This window comes from Xenopus tropicalis, chromosome 2 (assembly GCF_000004195.4).
Source record: "Xenopus tropicalis strain Nigerian chromosome 2, UCB_Xtro_10.0, whole genome shotgun sequence".
NCBI lineage: Eukaryota > Metazoa > Chordata > Amphibia > Anura > Pipidae > Xenopus > Xenopus tropicalis.
Genome location: NC_030678.2, coordinates 163,750,828 through 163,769,969, shown reverse-complemented (window position 1 = coordinate 163,769,969; position 19,142 = coordinate 163,750,828). Strand labels below are relative to the sequence as shown.

Genomic DNA, 19,142 nt, shown 5'->3' with positions numbered 1-19,142 from the left:
CAACTATAGCACCTATTGGACATTGATAATGATAACATTTTGTGAAGTTATAATTATTAATGGGGCATTTACCTTGGTTTCTTTTCATTTGTTAACTACAATATGAAGAGGTGAAGGAGTAGTCATGTTCCTGTTGCAGGGCTTTCCCCATGAGCTATTGGATGCTCTCCGCCATGGCAAAGGAAAACTATACCCCCAAACAATGTAGGTTTATATAAAAACATAAACAGCTCATATGTAAAACCCTGCTTCATCTAAACAATTTTCATAAAAATATACTTTTTTAGTAGTATGTTCCATTGGGTTATCCTAAATAGAAAACTGCCATTTAAGGTACTAAAGGCCGCCCCCTGGGATCATAGGATTCACAGTGCACACAAACAAACCAAGGCACACATACATGCTAGGCCCCATCAGCCAATGAATGGGCAGAGTTCTGCCTTTTGCTCCCACACTACTTCTTGTTACAGTTAGAGCTGCATCACTTCCTGTCAGCTGATCTCTGAGGGAGCACACAGCCCATCACTAAATGGCAGCTCAAGGGAAAGGATGTAAAAGGGCAATATTTACTGATATATATATATATATATATATATTCTAGTTTAGTAAGGTTTTTTAATAGGCCACTAAATATGATATAAACTTTCTGTTGGTTAAGTATTCATTCTGTCCCAGCAAGCAACTGCTACCGTACTCAGGTATTCAAAAGGTCACCTCTTTAAGGATTAGTTCACCTTTAAATTAACTTTAAGTATTGTAACATGGTTGGAAAAGTCATAGATGTAAAGTACAGGTATGGGACCTGCTATCCAGAATGCTCGGGACCTGGGGTTTTCTGGATAAGGGGTCTTTCCGTAATTTGAATCTCCATAAGTTGTCTGCTAAAAATCATTGTAAAAATGAATAAACCCAATAGGATTGTTCTGCCCCAATAAGGGGTAATTATATCTTAGTTGGGATCAAGTACAGGTACTGTTTTATTATTACAGAGAAAAGGGAATCATTTAACCATTAAATAAACCCAATAGGGCTGTTCTGCCCCAATAAGGGGTAATTATATCTTAGTTGGGATCAAATACAGGTACGTTTTTATTATTACAGAGAAAAGGGAATCATTTAACCATTAAATAAACCCAATAGGGCTGTTCTGCCCCAATAAGGGGTAATTATATCTTAGTTGGGATCAAGTACAGGTACTGTTTTATTATTACAGAGAAAAGGGAATCATTTAACCATTAAATAAACCCAATAGGGCTGTTCTGCCCCCAATAAGGGGTAATTATATCTTAGTTGGGATCAAGTACAGGTACTGTTTTATTATTACAGAGAAAAGGGAATCATTTAACCATTAAATAAACCCAATGGGGCTGTTCTGCCCCCAATAAGGGGTAATTATATCTTAGTTGGGATCAAGTAAAGGTACTGTTTTATTATTACAGAGAAAAGGGAATCATTTAACCATTAAATAAACCCAATAGGACTGTTCTGCCCCCAATAAGGGGTAATTATATCTTAGTTGGGAGCAAGTACAGGTACTGTTTTATTATTACAGAACTTTCTGTATAACGGGTTTCCGGATAAATGATCCCATACCTGTATATCCCTCCCAGAATCCTCTATGAAGCAGCACAGAGGGCTGTGAAATTGAGGGTCTGTGCAGCTGTGAGGGCTGATTAGCCTCACCTGTAGTTAAAAGCTGCTCTCTGCTCTCTGCTCTATTCTGGGAGAGGTGAGACACTTGAGCTGGAGGGTAGAACGTATCCTGTTTGGGGAAAATATGTGTTTGGGACCTGTTGGGACCTGGTGGCTGCACAGTTATCTCTGAGCCTGAGGAATAATTATCCACAAGGGGTGGATTTCCTAGTAGCAAGGCCCAGCTACTATATTCTGCCCTAAACACTTGGGACTGAAGTGGAGCCGCTTCTGAGGAAGCGCAGGAATCCTACAAAAGACTGTGAGTGTAACCTGCATTTACTTATATTGGTTTAATCTGCCCAAGTGTGTCTGTGTGTCCCCCCCTGAGAAGGACCGGTTCAGTTTAAGCAAGACTGCTACTTATTTGTTATATTTGGATATCAGCTGTATGAACTTATATTTTCTGCCCAAACTGCTGTGATAAATAAAGTCACACCAGAATTCAGCTTGAAATCGTATATACCTGTCTCTGATCGTGAGACAGTTTGCAATAAAACTATACAAAATGAAGAATCATTGAAAAGTTGCTACCGATAGGCCATTCTATAACATACTACAAGTTAATCTGAAAGTGAAGCACCCTTATAATGGTCTGGCTCTGCTCTGCACCTATTGGGCAGGAAACATGTGCATCTGAATGAAGTGAATGGGAGGAGGGATGCCTAAGTGCCTACAAATGTCTACCCCTCATGAATAGAGCATTGCTGAACACAAGCAATAATGTATACATGGGGTACATGCAGGTCTCTAGACCTGTGGCCCTCACTACCTGCCATAGGGTTGTAAGCACAGAGCTCTGTTTAGCCTGTACCCACTAGAGCTTCCTAAATTTCATGTCTTGGTGATATCGTCATGTCTTCATCCACCTGCACCTCATGAATACAGTAGATCTAAAGGCAGGTAGTTATGTATTCATGGGGCATATACTGGTTTTTACTCCATTTCAAAGCAGTGTAAGGCAGGCAGTTTGTATACAAAAACATGGCAGATTGTACCCATTGTTTGTATTTTTCACCCAGCCCTGAACTTCATAATTGCACTTTTTATTTGAGTGTATACCCAATGGAAGTGTATTATATATAGGGACCTATTTTATAATGGTGTAAAAACAATGGTTTCTACAAACTTCAAGATCTGCAACATTTTGACATTCAGAAGTTTATGAATTACTATGAAAATCATCTAAAATCTATTGTTCTTGCTCTCTGTTCAGTATAGCAGGAGCATCACTTCATAATCTCAAATATCCAACACAATAGAATGAGTCAGTAACAAAAGAGACTTTAGCCAGCTGGAATGTTTTGTGGGATTGGTAGGATCTCCGTATTACTCAGGAGATTTTCTTCTTGCAAAATTAATGGAAAGGCTTAATCCCTATACCCTTACTACAGTAAAAAGTCACTTAGGGCATAGGATCAGATGGGCACTTTCTAGTTTGTATGTAAAATACCCAGTGCCAAGATAAAATATATTTTGTAACAGATCAACGGAATTTGCTGTGTTCACCTGAATCAGAAAATCCATCTGGGTTCTATTTTGGATTTGTCGAAATCTGTACTTTCCAAAAGTATATGGTTTTCTGGGGTCATCTTGGTGATAGAGCTTTTTATCACACTAAAATGTCAGGCAATGTACTGATTTTCCAGAAGCAGAAATGTAAGCCATGAAAATTCATATATATACTGTATATAAAATATATATACTCCTCATACACTATATATATATATATATATATATATATATATATATATATATATATGCACTAGATATATACTCTATATTTAGATTTTGGGGCTTCTACATGCCACATGCTATGGTATTCTTTGCATATTGACCCATGGCATTCTAAATTAGGATGGTTTTATTTAGTGCCTAATAATACAAGGAAAATAAGATGCTGTAAGTTGCAAAGTTTGAAAGAATTGCCATACATTTCACAATTTGCTGACTTAGTAAAGGCTTGCACTTTGGTAATTTGGAGTATAAAGACATTTTTGCCCATTTTGGATTCATCAAAAATATATTGTTTTCCTTGGTTAGCGTACAGCTAACTTAACAGCAGTGGGAATGTACTGTAACCCCAAATAGTGTGCTGAAAGGAATGGTCTGAGTTTGGGTTTTGTTGGCGAAATAAAATACCAAATTTATTATATGGCAAGGGATTTTAGTGAGTGTAGGTTCTTTGGAAAGGTGCTAAAAACAAGAGGAGACATAAAGAGCTATGAATAAATAGTGTAGAGAGAATGGCTTTTAAAGCTAGACATATTTTGAAAAAAATATAGAAAGCAGCCAGAAGCTTGAAGTTTTTAAAAAAATACTTTGTTGTGTCCCTAGGTCACTCTCTAAAGACACGACTAAAAAAATAAAGACAAATAATGTACAGTACGTTGGTCAGACTGTAATTTTGCAGCCATTTAAGCTTTACTGTAAGGCGATGATAGACATTTTCTGAGTTTTAACTTAGAAACGATTTTGAAAGTGCCATATGATATAAATGAAAGGATAGGGACTAAGATAAAATCACAGAATAAAGGTCTGTCAGGAACTGGCAGAACTCAATGATCACAAATGATAGACAGAAATAAGGTAAATGTCTTTTTCTGCTGCAGCTTAATACTAATATTTTATATGTGTCACAGGTTAGTGCTTGACAGTTTTAACTCTTGTACCACTTTTACTCCTACCTTAGCTAAAGATATAAAAGCGGCATTTACTGTGTGCAGGGCAGAGTGCAAAGTGCAAAAAACAGGTGCAGTCTGCCATGTGTTTGCACCTTGTGTCCTGCCATCCATTCAGAAGAATTGCCACCGGTCTATGGACTCAGTTTTTGACATTCGCTCCATGAATACAGCACTGTGACTTTCAGCAGCACTGTGTTCATGACTGACCCCCTAACGTCTTTAAGACACTCAAGTTAGTGCAGTATTGTCTATATACAGTAGGGGTCAGGTTTTAAATAATTAAATAATGTTTGGATTGAACTTATAAATATATCACTAACTTATTATATTTTACCAGCATCATGCACACTCAGGCATGAGTAGAGAGCTATGAAAAGTAATGGCAACTGGACCTCTTGAGTGAAGCACATGCACTACACATACACAATGGGACTCAATTAACATTACTTGGGGGGCACAAATTTCAGCCTTCAGTCAAGCAAAAAATAGTTGACCATCACAACGGTCAACTATTTTTTGCTGCACTGTGCTGGGAGTGCCGACTCTCTGGGCTGTGTACCGAGTAAGAATTGTTGGAGGAGGTAAGGGTGTGCTGGGTGAACTTTCTTTGTTGTATAGCTTTCAGTCAGTAATCGGTTTTGGTCTCTCACAGTTATTCAAGAGTTTTGGGGAGCAGATTTATGATTGCTCAAGCCTTTCAACTCAAGCAAGCAAAACGGCATCCCTACGTGAGTTAAGGAATTTTTTTGTTGGTTAAGGTATTTTTCTCCAAGTGGGTTTTCTTGAATAAAAATAGTTTGCCACCTGAAAGCTCATAGGCTTAAGGAATTATAAATCTGTGACGTGTGCCGCAAAATTACAGGGTTTTGTGGGGAAGCTAGATAGAAGTACAAAGACTGGACAAAATATTGTGTATCTCCATGAGGGGTTATGTTGAGTCTTGCTGTTCAAACAACAGCTAGAGGACTTGAGGATGGACTTTCCTACCTTATGTAATTCTCCCAAACACAGATTGAGCTCCCAGTAGTGATGAGCGAATCTGTCCTGTTTCGCTTTGCTGAAAAATTCGTGAAACGTGTTTGTCGCACGTTTTTTTTGTCACCCGTGTCTTTTTTTGTCGCCCTCGCCCATTTTACCGCAACCACGCCCTTTTTTACAACTTTTTGAGGCTTTTTTTTTGACACGAGACAAATTTTTCGCCGGCTAATTTTCTCAGAAGTTTCGCGAAACATTTCGCCAATGGCGAAATGGAGAAATTCGCTGCAAATCTATGCCTGTCAAAAAAATTCGCTCATCACTACTTCCCAGCCTTCCTTCATGCCTATGATATTGCCAGTCATAATTTACAATATATAGTACTGTGTCACCATTGGTAACCCAAAACCCAGAACAATTGCCAAGGTCCCGGTCACAGCTCACATTTTGGCTTTGGGTGGAGCCCTCCACTACTCGGGTGCCGCCAGGTCTTAAAGTGAGAGGACCAGGGCAAAGGTTCAGGATAAGCAACGGAACCAGATCTTTTGAAAATGACTGGAGGAGCTTACTAGAATTAGTCAGAGTCAGGCAGGCCAGGTTAAAACCAGAACAGTAGTGCGGTACAGAATCAGGATCCAGAAGAGAAGTCAAAGGCAGGGTCAGTCCAGGTGGAGTTCACTCAAAGTTAGGATATGGGCAAGGATTAAAACCAAATACATGGCATAGCAGCACACCCAGGAACTTTACTAGAAAGGCCTTGACTGAGTGCAGAGCAACGGGTTATATAGGCAGGTTAATGGTTAACATACTGTTACACAATTTAGCATCTCTGCTCAAGTTAGGATTTGCCAAAAAAAACCCATACACACACACACACCTAAAAAAAGCATTTTGGGAAAGCAGCCTTCCCTTCCTGAGAGTCTAAGCTGTATGTAGTGCATTAATATTTACCAATAACTTCCTTTTATCCTGAAAAGCCAAAACGAAGCTGTGAAGCGCGGCAACACGAGCTGAACTTTTCAGAGATTTCCATAAATGCTAAAGCTGAACCTTTAGATCTTTGCAAGCTTTTGTTTCTCTGGGTCGTTTTTTTAAATTTTATATAAAGTTTTCCAAGCATGGCGAAGTTTTTTCATCTCGAGAATCGCAAATGTCTTTCTTGAAAGATTTCCGAGCTGAAAAGAGCATTGCTGAAATTCTCAGAAGCCAATAAATATTTTAATGCCTTTTCTGAAGGGTGCTTGATATTTTCAGCATTCACAAGACATCTAGAGAAAATGATAATATTTTGCATGTTGTTTTTTTGTTTTTTTTTCTGGCCTATTACTTCATATCATTTGTTCAATTAGTCGTAAGGTGGATGCTTTAAAGCTACAGCTAGAGACAGAACGCCTCATATATTAATGAACCTAGTGTGGTCCTTCCCAGCTTATGTCTGTATGATTTTTGGACATTGGATATTGGATATTAGATAGTGGATATTGGTCAGACAGAGCCAATGGTGTGCCTCATACACAGACCAATAAGCTGCTGTCTTGTCCTGGATGGTCCGAGTTAGTCTTTTTTATCTGCCCATTTATGGCCAGAGGAAGACTATAACCCCAGAATGATAGTTTATATCAGGGATCCCCAACCTTTTATACCTGTGAGCCACATTTAAATGTAAAAAGTGTTGGGGAGCAACACAAGCATGAAAATGGTTCCTGGGGGTGCCAATAAGAGCTATAAATTGGCTACTTAATAGGACCTATGTGTACTGGCAGCCTACAGAAGACTCTGTTTGGCATTATACCTGGTTTTTATGCAACCAAAACTTGCCTCCTAACCAGAAATTCAAAAATGAGCACTTGCTTTTAGGCCACTGGGAGCAACATCCAAGGGGTTGGGGAGCAACATGTTGCCCAGGAGCCACTGGTTGGGGATCACTGGTTTATATTATGTTAAGGGACCTATGAAAGAATCTCTCCAGTTTGGACTATACTGTACTACACAAAGAAAGTGGTAATACTAAATTGGATGGGAAAACAATGCACCCTCAATAAAAACATGGCAAACCCTTATCAACACATCTCTCCCTTCTATTAGACTCGCATATGAAGCCTGGGACTGTCCAGCAAAATTAAAAAAAACTGGTCCCCATGGCTGGAGCTAAATCCTGCTATACCGGAGGTGGCATAAGGCTATCAGACAACCAATTTAGGCATCTTAAACCAACGGGTATATCACCCTAGTACAAGGTATACAGTATGGAAATCACGGCAAATGTCTATTAACATGCAAACTATGGGAAATACGCTCAACTTGTGCCAAAACCACTGTGTATCCATATGTATATCAATGTATGTAATCTTGTCATGTACTATACAATTGAATCTTCCGTTGCTCCCCCTTTTTTTTTTCTCCCTTTTCCCTTCTTTCTATGTTTCTTAAAATAATAAAGATGATACTTAAAAAAAAAAAAAAAGAATCTCTCCAAACTTGAATATATTTATATACTGTATATATATATATCGGTAAAATATTTTTTTTTGCTCTGCAAATTTTTCAAGGGAAATTTTGACGCCCGTTTTGCAAAACAATCCGCAGATGGCGAAACATGGAAATTCACTTCAAATCCATGCCTGCCGAATAATTGCGCCCATCACTCCTTGCTAGTAACCGCTTTCAGTGCAGTATTGTTCTTTTGCCGAACGGTGTACACTGCCCACTGGCCTTTGGATATTAAGACTATAAAGCAGGGGTCCCCAACCTTTTTTACTCATGAGCCACAGTCAAATGTAAAAAGACTTGGGGAGCAACACAAGCACCATAAAAGTTCATGGAGGAGCCAAATAAGGGCTGTGATTGGCTATTAGGGGCCTCTATGCACCCTATCAGCTTACAGGGGCTTTATTTGGTAGGAAATCTTGTTTTTATTCAACCAAAACTTGCCCCCAAGTCAGGAATTCAAAAATAACTCCCTGGTTTGGGGGCACCGAGAGCAACATCCAAGGGGTTGGGGAGCAACATGTTGCCCCCAAGCCACTGGATTAGCTTACAACTAATCCCATTGGCTTTCAAACTCTTCTGAAGTCTAGGTATCTGAGAAAGCAATTAATGGAAATGATGACTATGACACGGAAATGGGAGTGACCTCAGTCTAGAATTTAACTGTGAGCCTTGAGTATATTGTTACTTTTATATATTGTTTAGTAGACAAAGTTAGATGGAGCTAAGGGCATTGGTACCAGGAACCTTTTGATGTTGGCAGCTTTGTTATAAAGAATTGGGGTGCTCAAAATGTTCTCACCCACTGGCAGCTCTTTTGTATTCATTAGTGTGGGAGAACCATGGTCTCAAGTCAGGGTCGGACTGGGCCGCCGGGACACCGGGAAAAATCCCAGTGGGCCCCAGCGGCCCAGACCCGACCCTTGCTGGCACTCCCCCTGCCCAACCGCTCCTCCCCTGACTTGTTAAATTTACATGCTCTGGGGAGGACGTCGAGTGGGGGGCCCTGTGAGGGGGGTTAGGGGGGCCCCTGTGGTTAGGTTAGGGGACGCGGCCGGTGGGGGCACCTTCAGGGCCCCTGGGGTGGGAGCACCGGTGGGCTCTTTACCCCCCAGTCCAACCCTGTCTCAAGTGATTGGACGTACTGTCGGTCATTTATGGTACGTTTGCCACTCTACTGAAAAGGTGACAGATGATAGGAGAGAAGATTATTTTGATGGGTCTCCTTTAGGGGACCAGGGTGATTAAACAGCATGTGTACCAGTTCTGCAGGGGAAAAAAATATTTTCTTTAGACTGTTTTAGTCAAAGTTTATTTTCTTTTCATCGGCAGGAAGCAAGTTCCTGGTTTTCAGATAATGTCACACAGGTTCCGTGGGTCATATAAAGATACAGCCACAATTACCTCTGCAGCTTCAGTGAGTAATGGCTTTTATGCACGAGTCAGAGAGATCAATTCCCGTGTCATCTCCTTATGTCCTTTAATACATGGGGTTAATCTCCATGCGCGTCAGACTCTAAAACATAAAATGAAAACACTATAAAGGCAAGCGGCCTGCAAGAGAAATCTCTGTATAGTAACGTGGGAAATTAGCAGTTCTGTATAAAAATGATTATACCAAAAGGTGCATATTTTTTGCTCTCAAACATTATATTTTATTGGATTTAGCATGAGAATAGGGTATAGATAAACAACCACCTATTTTTTTAATGATTCAATATGGGATAATTTGCTAACAGTACGATAACACAGCAACATATCAGCATTCTGTACAAGTACATTAGAGGGGATTATAGGCAGATGGGGGATGTTCTTTTTACCCATAAAACGATCAACGCACCAGAGGCCCCCCCTTTAGATTAGAGGAATGGAGCTTCCATTTGAAGCAGCGTAGGGGGTTCCTCAGGGTGAGGGCAGTGAGGGGGTTGGGGAATGCCCTGCCGGGGGATGTTGGGTAGGGGGTTCCTCACAGTGAGGGCAGTGAGGGGGTTGGGGAATGCCCTGCCGGGGGATGTTGGGTAGGGGGTTCCTCACGGTGAGGGCAGTAAGGTTGGGGAATGCCCTGCCGGGGGATGTTGAGTAGGGGTTTCCTCATGTTGAGGGCAGTGAGGTTGGGGAATGTCCTGCCGGGGGATGTTGGGTAGGGGGTTCCTCACGGTGAGGGCAGTGAGGTTGGGGAATGCCCTTCCTAGTGATGCTGTAATGGCAGATTCTGTTAATGCCTTTAAGAGGGGCCTGGATGAGTTCTTGAACAAGCATAGTATTCAAGGCTATTGTGATACTAATATCTACAGTTAGTATTACTGGTTGTATATATAGTTTATGTATGTGAGTGTATAGATTGGTAAGTATAGGTGTGTGGGTGCTGGGTTTACAAAGTACTTGGATGGGTTGAACTTGATGGTCTTTTTTTCAACCCTATGAAACTATGTAACTTAACTTTGATTGGTCTTCTTCTGTTAGAATGTTGAATGCAAGCTCTTTATTGGTTACTTGGTCACGTGGCCTTTTCTAATACATTAGCTTAATACCTCTTCATCCTTATTTAATCTTATTGTAAACCACCAATGATGGACTTATAAAGCCAACTACCCATATATATACCACTTCTCTTCCTACAGGTCCAAATTTGCAAGAGTAAATAAAGTTTAAAGAAAAAGCAATTCTTTATGATTTAGGATGTCTTTTCTAACACAAACTGCAACTCATTAACTTCCTTATCTAGCATGACTTCCTTCCCTTTAAATTATAGAGTTTTCCTTCTACATTGACCGAGAAGTTAAGAGATATCTACTGTCCATGCCTGAGTGAACTACGCTCAAGCCAGAGCCAACAAGCATGTGCAGTAAACCAACTTCCTGGTCAATGGCTCAGTAAACCAAAGGGGTGGAGCTTCACGCTGGGTGAGGAAGTTGCTGATCTGAACAGCAGTTTTGAGCTTCTGTGTTTGGAAAGACATCCCACTAAGGGGAATGGGGATTTACTTCAACTCGTTTTTTTCAGATTTATATTTGTTTGAAACCATGAAAAATCTCATTTCCAAAAGATCCATCTGAAAAACCACAAAAAAAAAAAATCGAAAAGTCTTCCACTTGTTGCACAATAACCACAACTTGTTGGTATTATTGCACAAATCCAGCATCTGCCATTGACATCTACCTAATCTTGACAGGTTTTATCAATTCTGAGATTTATCAATTGAAAAAAAAAAACTAGAGAATTCTAAGGCTGATGCCACACGTGGTATAGGGCTGATTTTTTCGGCAAGCGGAAAAACGCTTGCCGAAAATTCAACCCTACTCCTGCTACTTGTGCCTGCACTGGAATGAATAAGATACGCTCGGGTGCAGGCACATGTAGCCGATATACGCATGAAAACGCGAGACTTTGCATTCTCTCGCGTTTTCATGCGTATATCGGCTACATGTGCCTGCACCCGAGCGTATCCCATTCATTCGGGTGCAGGCACAAGTAGCAGGCGTAGGGCTGAATTTTCGCCAAGCATTTTTCCGCTTGCCAAAAAAATCAGCCCTACGCCACGTGTGGCATCAGCCTAATAAAAATCTTGACAACTGAAACCTGGTGAGCTTCTATATAAGCCAACGGGAGGTATATTTTCAACACTGAAGCACTGAAGTCCTTTTTTTTTTTTTTAATGAATGGAAAAATGTAAAATTGAGGTTTTCAAATTCAAATTCATACATAGATAGTAATTAAAAAAAATTAGAAAAATAATTTGCATTTGTGATTAAACCTTACGATTGATTTTTCTTTCATTCTTCACAACTAGAAATAGAAAATGAATAAATTGCCCTCTTTGTTATAATAGCGTGAAATAAATAGAAGTACAGTATATCTGTAGTAATAAGTCTGATCAACTGGAATTGAGAACTGAGAGACTTGAGTCGGCGAAAGGTCCTTAGGAAAAACACAACAAGTCCAGTTGATTTGACTTAATACTACAGATATACCATGACCTGGATGAATGGTAACCTTACATAGTTACATAGTTACATAGGGTTGAAAAAAGACCTGTGTCCATCAAGTTCAACCCATCCAAGTAAACCCAGCACACCTAACCCACACCTACCAATCTATACACTCACATACATAAACTATAAATACAACCACTAGTACTAACTGTAGATATTAGTATCACAATAGCCTTGGATATTCTGATTGATCAAGAACTCATCCAGGCCCCTCTTAAAGGCATTAACAGAATCTGCCATTACCACATCACTAGGAAGGGCATTCCCCAACCTCACTGCCCTCACCGTGAAAAACCACCTACGCTGCTTCAAATGGAAGCTCCGTTCCTCTAATCTAAAGGGGGGGTCTCTGGTGCGTTGATTGTTTTTATGGGAAAAAAGAACATCCCCCAACTGCCTATAATCCCCTCTAATGTACTTGTACAGAGTAATCATGTCCCCTCACAAGCGCCTCTTTTCCAGAGAAAACAACCCCAACCTCGACAGTCTCACCTCATAGTTTAAATCTTCCATCCCCTTTACCAGTTTAGTTGCAGTCTCTGCACTCTCTCCAGCTCATTAATATCCTTCTTAAGGACTGGAGCCCAAAACTGCCCCCCATACTCAAGGTGAGGCCTTACCAGGGACCTATAAAGGGGCAAAATTATGTTCTCATCCCTTGAGTCAATGCCCTTTTTTATACAAGACAGCACTTTATTTGCTTTAGTAGCCACAGAATGACACTGCCTGGAATTAGACAACTTGTTATCAACAAAAACCCCTAGATCCTTCTCCATTAAGGATACCCCCAACACACTACCATTCAGTAGATAGTTTGCGTTTATATTATTTCTACCAAAGTGCATAACTTTGCACTTATCAACATTGAACCTCATTTTCCAGTTTGCTGCCCAGTTTTCCAATTTTGTCAAATCGCTCTGCAAAGCGGCAGCATCCTGCATGGAACTTATAGTTTTGCACAATTTAGTGTCATCAGCAAAAATAGAAACAGTACTGTCTATGCCCACCTCCAGGTCATTAATAAACAAGTTAAAAAGCAAAGGCCCAAGGACTGACCCCTGCGGTACTCCACTAACCACACTGGTCCAATTAGAAAATGTTCCATTTCCCCCCACTCTTTGTACTCTATCCTTCAGCCAGTTCTCTATCCTTCATTTTATTTTTTTTAAAAATCCGGCATAAATTTTCAAGACAGAATTTCTGGCTTGCTTTGTTCCACTCACTTAGATAGCAATGTGTAGAGACTGTTCGCCGGCAAACTAATTCGCACGAAAATCTGGTGTTCGCAAGTTCACAAGTTCACGAACTTTTAGCGATGTTCGCAATTTTGGGTTTGCCTTAGCTGGAGCCAAATTTTGACCTCTCACCCCAGAGCCAGCAGATACATGGCAGCCAATCAGGCAGCTCTCCCTCCTGGGCCACCTCCAGACCATTCCCTTCCATATATAAACCGAAGCCCAGCAGCCATTTTACATTCTGCCTGTGTGTGCTTGATGAGTTAGCATAGGGAGAGAGCTGTGCAGGGGTTTGAGGGACAGTTTAGGTAGCTTTGGTGACTAGTAATCTAATTTCTACTGCTCTGTATGTAGCTGCTGGGGACAGCTGTCCTGCTGATCTCATCTGCTGTAACCCAATAGTCCTTTTTATTTGTTTTTATTTTCTGATTACTGATTACAACAACGTATTTTTCAGAGAAAAGTTTGCCCTTGATCCCCCTCCTGCATGCCACTGTCCAGGTCGTGGCACCCTTTAAAATCAGTTTTCTGGCCATAAATGGCTTTTCTAGGTTTCAAAGTTCGCCTTCTCATTGAAGTCTATGGGGTTCGCAAAAGTTCGCACTTTTTGGCAGAAGTTCGCGAATGGGTTCACGAACTTTTTTTGTGAGGTTCGCTACATCTCTAGCAATGTGATACTTCAGGTCTGAGGGGGTATAAATAATGGCATACAGTATATGCTTGCCTTAGTGCGGCATAAAATGAATTACACAACTTTATAAATACCATAATTACATAGACGATTCATGAGGCATCAGTTAATGACCAGTACAGTGTTTAGTTAAACCTCAGGACAACTAATTTTGTTTTACGAAACTTTTTTTTTCATCCTTTTTACATTTTCCTGGAAGAAATCATTAAACATAATTCACATTCATGATCTTTGGCTTAACACTATTTCTTATTCAAAAGATTGGATTTTTACGTTAAAAAATATATATATATTTTTTGTCCCAGGTTTGACCAAACTCAAATTTCATTATACTCAGTCAAGTGATGGTTGAATCTGTATATCTTTGTTCTCTCTCTATGCAAGAACCTTGTCATGAATTCAGAAAGTTCCATCTGTACAAAGTGCATGTTATACAATGGCACAGCCAATAGAAAGATCATGCAATTATATCTCGCACCATTATCCCAGGTGTGCAGGATTGTGAAGGTCATTATTTGCATTTTTAGTTATGCTAAATCAATACAAAAAAAAGACAATTCAATTTTTATCAAACAAAATGAAGCAACTGATTGATCTTTCTTCCTTTGCATAACTTATCAGCTGTGAGAGTTTGGCACTCTTGCTTGGATCTGTTGTTGCTTTGCACTGTATATAAGCAAAGATGATACGGATAAGGAATGAAGTTGAATGCCTCATGTTGGAGTGATTCCTTTTATACCGTATTGACATTATTCTCAATCCCTCTTCATGGCCAAAAGTTCAAGTTTGCTTTAAAGGAGCAGCCTAATCAATAATCTAAAGATTTCCAGTTCTTCAGATTTAGAGTTAACACTTTTTTCCTCAGGAGATTTTGCTCTCTTTAGTCATGTAAATGAAATATTGTAATACATTTGCATGTTTCCAAGGAAGAGTCTCCTGATAAAACTACCCCAGAGTCTGCAGGAGATTGCTATAGAAATGGGAAAGACCAAGGTGACCAGGGCTTATCTCCAAGGGAAAGGAAACTCAAAATCTACCCTTGTTGGGATGGAAACCAATTCTGGGTTAGGCTGATGCCACACGTGGCGTTTTTACGCTGTGTATTTTCTCCACCTAAAAACGCCGCACAAGCCACACAGCCCCTGACTATGGCGTTTTTCAGCCTAGTACTGGTGATGTAGCAAATCCCGTTTCCATGGAGCTAATAGTGGGAAATAATAAAAAACGCCGCGTATTTCCGCAAGGTCTGGCAGATGCCTTAGTGTATACATAGGAATAGCTTGCTGTGCAAATAACGGCGTATTTCAGCAAACGAATGAAAAGTCCGTGGTAACGCGCTTTCTAGCGTATTTACGCAAAGGGGCACATTTACTAATCCGAAAAGCGTCCGAATGCGTTTCTTTTGTAATGATTGGTATTTCGCGACTTTTTCGCGAATTGTCACGACAATTGCATAGCCATTACGACAATTCGCGAAAGTCGTAATGGCTATGCAAAAGTCGCGACAATTCACGAAAGTCATAATGGCTATACAAAAGTCGCGACAATTCACGAAATTTGTAATGGCTATGAAAAAATCGCAAAAAATACGAAAAAGTCGCAAAATGTTCGTTTTCCAATCCGAATTTTTCTCATTCAGATTCATGGATGAGTAAAGCAGCCCCATAGTGTGTTTTCCATCGAGACTGTAAGTTATTTCTATGGATGATGATATCGTGCGTTTTTCAGCCGCCGAGAGAATTAGAAAATACGCAGCGTAAAAACGCCACGTCTGGCATCAGCCTTAAACCATCATTTGTAAACAATGGTGATAATTTCTTGTAAAACTCAAAAGTTCTCTAGATGCACCACACATTGCTACAAGATCCTACACAACTGGTAACTAAACCCTTGAACATTATCCAAAATATACCTTGGCACTTCTGCTCAATGTTTTGGAGAATGTGGAGAAGAAGGAGCTATAGGCCCTAACATAACAAGTTCTTCAAATAATGTTAATGTTCTGAAGGTTTTGCCAAAAACAATGATACCTTTAGGAGATATCAATAAACTTTACAGTCTATGATTTATCTGGTGTATGGTTTTTCTTTTGTAAGTATATGCTATTAGAAAACAAATATGGGGAAAAGTTAAACTGATGCATTTGGCACACACAGCCACATTTTTAAAAAACTGAAACAAATGGGGAAATCAGGGCTTATAATCGAGGGAAAGGAAACTTAAAATCTACCCTTGTTGGTATGTCCAATTCTGGGTAACACTTTCCTTTGTAAACAATGGTGATCATTTTTCGTAAAACTCAAAAGTTCTCCAGATGCACCACAGATCGTTACAAGATCCTACACAACTGGTACCTAAGCCCTTGAACATTATCCAATATATACCTTGGCACTTCTGCTTAATGTTTTGGAGAATGTGGAGAAGGAGATACAGCCCCTAATATAACATTTCAAGTTCTTCAAATAATGTTAATGTTCTGAAGGTTTTGCCAAAACAATGATAACTTTAGGAGATATCAATAAACTTTACAGTCTATGATTTCTCTGTATGCTTTCTCTATTGTAGGTATATGCTATTCGAAAACAAACATGGGGGCAAGTTAATCTGATGTATTTAGCACACACAACCTCATTTTTTTCCAAACTGAAATAAATGGGGAAATCAGGGCTTATAATTGAGGGAAAGGAAACTCAAAATCTACCCTTGTTGGTATAAAACCAATTCTGGGTAAAACTTTGTAAACAATGGTGATAATTTTTCATAAAACTCAAAAAGTTCTCCAGATGCACCACACATCGCTTCAAGATCCTACACAACTGGTACCCAAGCCCTTGAACATTATCCAAAATATACCTGTAGTATATAATACACTCCTTGTCAAGTAATAGTGTATGGTGCTCTCAGCAGGGGTTCCCTGGAGGACTTTCATGAAAGATAATCAAGTATAATTGCAAGGAACTCCAAATTAATTAACAAAAATAGTGTATTTACATAAAGTACACATAAGATGATTAGGGGTCTTCATCAGGGGCACGATGAAAAATGCAGGCCTGCTTTTTTCTTTGTGGCCTGATGAAGACCCCCCAAATATGTTTGGGCTTAAGTGCATTATGATAAAATGCCCTTCAACTACTTGATTATCCTAAAATAAATGGGAAGCTGTGAGCACCAAATGTGATCTGTCCGTATATTATAATTAAAAACCCAAGAACCAAGTATGGTTCATTTTTTCTATGTGACTGAGAACTTAATCCACACTTTCCTTGGATTTAAAGTTCAAATTTCACTGAATAAATTGGTTTCCTCTATCATTTTTTCATGTTTTCAGCCTCACATCTTCGTTAGATATGAAGTGCTCTCATTATATAATGATTGGAAATGTCACTTTATAATAATAGGCTCTGAAATCTGATCAAATTGCTCTATGACGTGCACAGAAATCACTTAAGAAACATTTGGACAGGTTCCAGCACCGACTAAAGTAGGATTGGTTCATTAAACTCCTCTATAATGACTGGGAGTCCATCAAGCTCAGTTGGAGATGGAACTGTGCATGGGAGTTGGCTTTGCCTTTGGGGCAGATGCACATTTAACAAAATTACTTACTGTAAAATGAAAATGAAGTGAAAGGCACATTTCACTTTAGGTCATCTAATGAGAAGTCCTTTCAACTGAAGGTCTGTAAAATAATATCATTGGCAGCATGCACATTTATTGTAAAGTGGATGAGAGATATATATAAAAAGCAAACATACAGAATATTCTTCTATACAAAATCTTTTGTGCTGTTATATTGTTTGGCATTCTGTGTAGGTTTTACTGACAGTCAGGGGGCAGACAAGTACAGTGTTATTAAATAGAACACAGGAAGAGAAAGGCATTAGTCAACCTGTACAAAGTTGCAGTACTTCTTGCAACATACCTGCTGCTGTAACAACAGCCTTATACATTAGTGATGGGCGAAAAAATTTGCCTGGCATGAATTTGCAGCGAATTTCCATGTTTCCATGTTTCGCCAAACGGGCAGGAAAATTTGCTGCACGTCCAAAAATTGTCACCCGCATCAAACTAATTGTTGCAAGCATCAAAAGAATTGTCACGCGTGACAATTTTTTTTTTTTTGACATGCGCCATTTTCATTGTTTCGCAAATCTTTTGGTGAAGGGAAAACGGTACAGATTCGCTCATCACTACTCATGAGCTGTGCATTAAGAAGCAATTAGAAAAAGAAGCATTATACCATGGGGCAGTGTTTTTCAGGCTTATTTAGTTCAAGCCCTCTTTTCAAAACAAACATCTGGCCAGGAACCTGCTTTAGCTCATAACAATCATTCAAACATATTAAAAAAATATTGACTAAGCCATTCAGCAATAGTTCCAAAAATAGAACTATTACCCTCAAATCTTGCTCTAATCAACCTCTCAGATGGGCTTCCAGGGGTATCTAGGATAGAAAACAGCTATTTTCCTACAAATCCCTCCCATGGTTTTGGAACCACTGCCATAGAGAAAGTGTTTATAAGTATTTGAAAAGGGATAAGGAAATGAGTAGTGATGAGTGATTTTTTTTTTCACCAGGCATGGATTTGCAACGAATTTCAGCATTTCACCATTGGCGAATTGTTTCGCGAAACATCAGTGAAAATTTGCTGCGGAAAAATTTGCTGCACGTCAAAAAGTCACGGTCACATCAAATTGGGCACGGTCGCGGTAAAATGGACCCCAAAAAAAAATAGGCGCGACAAAAAAAAGATGCAGACTACAAAAAAAAAAGACGCGGGCATCAAAGACGCGACAAATGTGTTTCACAGATTTTCCTCAGTTTCGCGAATTTTCCTGTCCTTTCGCAAAGCAAAACAGGACAGGTTCGCTCATCACTAGACATGAGCACTACTACAGGTAGGGCAGGTCTACCTGTTAGAAATGAGTATCAAACTTTACAGTTTGACTGGGCATGCTTGTAATACTTTTATGAACGTGGATCTAATGTGGCCCAAAAGTGAGTTGTGACCAGAATGTTGTCATGTCAACAGTTCTTCCATGTAAAGAGAAACGGCAAGTTGAATGACCCGGCAGCAAACAACAGGCCACTTATAATGAATGGTTAACGAATGGAACTGTGCCTGTGTTGTTTCAAGATGGGTTTCAAGTAACCATTGAGTGTTTTGGTAGGTCCTCCAATCAAATTTATTTCCTACAGTTATATTAGGGGAAAAATGTGCTAATGGGGCCATACCAACATTTCTTAACTTACACCCTTATAGTCCAATTTTTTCAGTGGTTGACTCTCATGGGTTTTTCATTACCAAGACAAAAGCAATGGTTTTCTAAACAGTCTGTTATCCGGGCTAAACATAACTAGTCAAGATGTACTCTGGAGTTTTTG

At 39.6% G+C, this 19,142-nt stretch overlaps 1 protein-coding gene across 1 annotated transcript in view; it reads left to right on the top strand.

Annotated features, from left to right (window-relative positions):
- The first annotated feature begins 1,738 nt into the window (after positions 1-1,738).
- Positions 1,739-19,142, top strand: part of cntn5 (contactin 5) — a 778,158-nt gene continuing 760,754 nt past the window's right edge. Inside the window, exon 1 of the mRNA XM_018091747.2 lies at positions 1,739-1,954. The gene's annotated coding sequence lies outside the window, so the exon portion shown is untranslated. The remainder of the gene's footprint in view (positions 1,955-19,142) is intronic.